Source organism: Mizuhopecten yessoensis, unplaced genomic scaffold (genome assembly GCF_002113885.1).
Source record: "Mizuhopecten yessoensis strain PY_sf001 unplaced genomic scaffold, ASM211388v2 scaffold716321, whole genome shotgun sequence".
Lineage (NCBI taxonomy): Eukaryota > Metazoa > Mollusca > Bivalvia > Pectinida > Pectinidae > Mizuhopecten > Mizuhopecten yessoensis.
This window is the reverse complement of record NW_018480058.1, coordinates 211,420-217,142: the sequence shown is the minus strand read 5'-3', so window position 1 is coordinate 217,142 and position 5,723 is coordinate 211,420.

Genomic DNA, 5,723 nt, shown 5'->3' with positions numbered 1-5,723 from the left:
TAATACTGTCAAGAGTAAATATAATACAGTCAAGAGTAAATATAATACTGTCAAGAGTAAATATAATACAGTCAAGAGTAAATATAATACTGTCAAGAGTAAATATAATACTGTCAATAGTAAATATAATACAGTCAAGAGTAAATATAATACTGTCAAGAGTAAATATATTACAGTCAAGAGTAAATATAATACTACCAAGAGTAAATGAAATACAGTCAAGCGTAAATTTAATACTGTCAAGAGTAAATATAATACAGTCAAGAGTAAATATAATACAGTCAAGAGTAAATATAATACAGTCAAGAGAAAAATATACTGTCAATAGTAAATATAATACTTTAAAGAGTAAATATAATACTGTCAAGAGTAAATATAATACTGTCGAGAGTAAATATAATACTGTCAAGAGTAAATATAATACTGTCAAGAGTAAATATAATACAGTCAAGAGTAAATATAATACAGGCAAGAGAAAAATATACTGTCAATAGTAAATATAATACTTTAAAGAGAAAATATAATACTGTCAAGAGTAAATATAATACAGTCAAAAGTAAATATAATACAGTCAAGAGTAAATATATTACAGAGTAAATATAATCCTGTCAAGAGTAAATATAATACAGTCAAGAGTAAATATAATACAGGCAAGAGAAAAATATACTGTCAATAGTAAATATAATACTTTGAAGAGTAAATATAATACTGTCAAGAGTAAATATCATACAGTCAAGAGTAAATATAATACAGTCAAGCATAAATATAATACAGTAAAGAGTAAATATCATACAGTCAAGAGTAAATATAATACTGTCAAGAGTAAATATAATACAGTCAAGAGTAAATACAATACAGTCAAGAGTAAATATAATAGTCAAGAGTAAATATAATACAGTCAAGAGAAAAATATACTGTCAAAAGTAAATATAATACAGTCAAGAGTAAATATGATACTGTCAAGAGTAAATATAATACTGTCAAGAGTAAATATAATACAGTCAAGTGTAAATATAATACAGTCAAGAGTAAATTTAACACTGTCAAGAGTAAATATATTACAGAGTAAATATAATACTGTCAAGAGTAAATATAATACTGTCAAGAGTAAATATAATACAGTCAAGCGTAAATATAATACAGTCAAGAGTAAATTTAATACTGTCAAGAGTAAATATAATACAGTCAAGCGTAAATATAATACAGTCAAGAGTAAATTTAATACTGTCAAGAGTAAATATAATACAGTCAAGCGTAAATATAATACAGTCAAGAGTAAATTTAATACTGTCAAGAGTAAATATAATACAGTCAAGCGTAAATATAAGACAGTCAAGAGTAAATTTAATACTGTCAAGAGTAAATATAATACAGTCAAGAGTAAATTTAATACTGTCAAGAGTAAATATAATACAGTCAAGAGTAAATTTAATACTGTCAAGAGTAAATATAATACTGTCAAGAGTGAATATATTACAGAGTAAATATAATACAGTCAAGAGTAAATATAATACAGCCACAGGTAAATATAATACAGTCAAGATTAACTAGAACTGTAAGCCAAAGGCTAACTAATACCCCCGCTCCTATATAAACCAGAACTGTACGCTAAAGGCTTACTTATGCAAATCAATATAGTCATTCCCACCAGTAATGATTTATGGTAATCACTATTTTATTAAAAAAAAAAAAAAAAAAAAAAAAAGAATCTTGCACAAAGGGGCATAACTCCATTAAAAAGGGTCGACATCCCACATTGAAATGCCAGTGCACAACAACATAAGCTACCGATCATTCATGCAAGGTTTCAATGAAATTCACCTGTTAGTTAAGGAGGAGTTACATGGACAAGTATTTTGCACAAAGGGGCATTACTACATCAAAAAGGGTCGAAATCCCAAATTAAAATGCTGGTGCACAACTACATAAGATAGTGATCATTCATGCAAAGTTTCAATGAGATCCACCTGTTAATTAAGGAGAAGTTTTCCAGACAAGTTACTGCGGACGACAGACAGACAGACATCCAGACAGGGTGATTCCAGTATACCCCCCCCCCCCCCTAACTTCGTTGCGGGGGTATAAATATAATATTGTCTGGCGTGGCAATATAACTCCTCTATCCTTAAAAATAAAACAAGTTCGTTCGACAATTTCAGAAATATCTTTTTTAGAAATGTAACAAAATACATCTTCGATGGCAAAGACTTCAACAGCTACTTCAAAGACGACGTCACTTTTCTTCGTATGAACTGGGATTTTATATATAATTTCAAAGAACGACCGAATATAGAAAATGACATACCATGGCTTACAAGATATCACCAAGCCGATATTTACAAACATGTATTAAATTTTCTGTTTCAGCCCTTGCCTGTGACTATTCGTGAATTGAGCAATCAATATAAAACACAGCGAAAACGAAAAAAGATAGCGTGTGCCCATGTACGTGTTGGGTCTAACCCAAACATGCCGCTTGATAATAAGAAACATCAATTACCTAAACTGGGCATTCTATGGACATTTTTTGACTCATTAAACAAGGATGAGTATGACTTGTTTGTTGCTTCTGACACAGTGTAAAGGCTTCTGCTAAGGAACGTTTCCCTGAAAGAATGATAGACACTGCAGGAAATATAACACATATTGACCAATCTGGTATACATGATCCGCACGAAGGATTTCTAAAGCAGCTGCTTGATTACTATATAATGATCGACTGCGATATACTCATCATTTCAAAAAGTGGGTTTGGTATGTTAACTGCGTTCGTCCTAAACCAAGATTATGAATTGTTACTGCTGGAAAGCTCAGTCTTTTACCGTGCTCTAGATACACAATGAACGATTTATTACTAAAAGGAAAATTCAGAAAACAAAGAAGAAAGTAACGTATGTGAAATTTAAAAGAAATACCTTTATATCTTTTAGATATGTATCTCGTTTGATAGTAGTAGGAAAGTACCGCTTTTGGCGCAGTCCCCCGCCTATATAATCCTTACTGTGACCAACCCGCACCTTCCTGCAGCACCACCCTAACCGGGTGGTACTGATCGATGACGTCACAGGTTTTCCCCGATTGCATCACGTTTAGAAATATTGAAACCGGTTTCAAACAGATCGGTGATGTTCTGGAACTTTTTAGCACATATAATACAATAACAACGCAAATATATGTACAACCATTTATTGTCTCTGTCAATAAAACAGACACGGAGCAGTGAGCCACCCCACGTCCATTCATACAACGAATGGATAGCTCTCGCTTTTTGTTTATGTCGGACTCCGTCGTATAAACACCATACAGAACACGGATGAAATGAAGTGCAGATTACGGGCATTACCTAATTAACCGGTGACGTTGGCTGATTTGGCTGCAGCGTTAGTACAGATCTGGAATGCCATCCCACAAGCATTCTTGAACCGTCTGATAGGCTCCATGCGTCGACGTTGCCAGACTTGCATTCACGCAAACGGTGGACATACGAGGTATTAACTTTGTGAACTCAGTATTGACCCCTGCTGTGTTTTCGTCACTCCTGAGCAGAACTTATTGAATCCATAACGTAGAAAATGGAATGCAACTGTTAATAAATAACAAATAAATTGTCCCTGAAAACCTTGTTGTTCTACGTCATACACATTTATTTTTATAACACATTTTAGGCATGCAGAGTTTCTTTTTTCCACTAGTATATATGTATTTTACCTTTTAATTTTCTTGAGTTTGATATTTTCGATAATATTAACAAGCTGATCCATACAGTATTTGATATTATATTAATTGAACTGATCTTTCAATAACAGATAAATTAATTAATTGTAAAGCATAATTAATCAAAATTTAACAACACCCTAATTAAATATATCTTAGTCATTTACTGGGGAAACCAAATCTGTAAGTATAAGTGATAAAATAACATTTTTAAAGAATCAATGTGATTTTAGAAATAAACTGGAAAATGAAACCAAAAATGAAATAAATGGAAATATGGAAACCACACATTATTCTTACTTTTATTTAATTTGCACCATCATAAGGCAGATGACAGAATTGTACATCATGTAAATAACTTCTTTTATAATTATATTTGAATACATCAGAGTATTTAGAAGTAATTTTTTCCCAATACATGATAAAAAATGAACACTGAATTTTATGTATATTACTGTTCTATTTGAGTTTAATTGTAAATTATATATTGATATTAAGTATGGATTTATCGAATAAAAATATTGAACTTGATATTAAAGTGTTAGTTTTCTTTCACACTTAGTTAAAAAAAAATCATAACGTGTTACCTGTAAAATCACAGGTAGATCTACAGGTAAAACATCTCGGGTACATATAGTACATATTTCAAGTTCAAAGTTCAAGTTCAAATATTTTCGTGTCAAACACATAGTATTCATAAAATCACAATACATATATATACCTTTGAATATAAAATGGGTCTAGCCAGAGAAATAAGTCGATTAAATGAGGAATAACAATTTAATTGTGTGATTGATGTATTGAAAGAAAGAGCTTCGATTTTTACCTCTGTATTATCCGTAGTGAATGACAAGCTTCGATTGATGACCTCAATGTACCTGTGTATTTGCCGTAATGAATGGCGAACTACAATTTAAATGTGTACCGGCCGTAATCTATGACAAACTACAGTTTACCTGTGACTGACCGTAACGAATGACCATTTTTTAAATTTACCTGTGTACTGGCCGTCATGAAAGTCGAGATACAATTTACCTTTGTACTGGCCGAAGTGAATGACGAACTTCAATTTACCTGTAATTTGATTGTCCTGGATGAAAGAGCTTCGATTTTTACCTCTTTACTATCCGTAATGAATGGTGAGCTTTGATTCACTCGTGTACTGACTGTAGTGAATGGCGAGATTTGATTCACATGTGTACCGACTGTAGTGAATGGCGAGATTTGATTCACATGTGTACTGACTGTAGTGAATGGCGAGCTTTGATTCACATGTGTACCGACTGTAGTGAATGGTGAGCTTTGATTCACATGAGTACCGACTGTAGTGAATGGCGAGCTTGGATTCACATGTGTACCGACTGTAGTGAATGGCGAGCTTTGATTCTAATGTGTACCGACTGTAGTGAATGGCGAGCTTTGATTCACATGTGTACCGACTGTAGTGCCGACTACAATGAAAAGCGAGCTTTGATTCACATGTGTACCGACTGTAGTGAATGGTGAGCTTTGATTCACATGAGTACCGACTGTAGTGAATGGCGAGCTTTGATTCACATGTGTACTGACTGTAGTGAATGGTGAGCTTTGATTCACATGAGTACCGACTGTAGTGAATGGCGAGCTTTGATTTACATGTGTACCGACTGTAGTGAATGGCGAGTTTTGATTGACATGTGTACCGACTGCAATTAAAAGCGAGCTTTGATTCACATGTGTACCGACTGTAGTGAATGGCGAGCTTTGATTGACATGTGTACCGACTGTAGTGAATGGCGAGTTTTGATTGACATGTGTACCGACTGCAATGAAAAGCGAGCTTTGATTCACATGTGTACCGACTGTAGTGAATGGCGAGCTTTGATTCACATGTGTACCGACTGTAGTGAATGGCGAGCTTTGATTCACATGTGTATTGACTGTAGCAAATGGCGAGCTTTGATTCACATGTGTACCGACTGTAGTGAATGGTGAGCTTTGATTCACATGTGTACCGACTGTAGTGAATG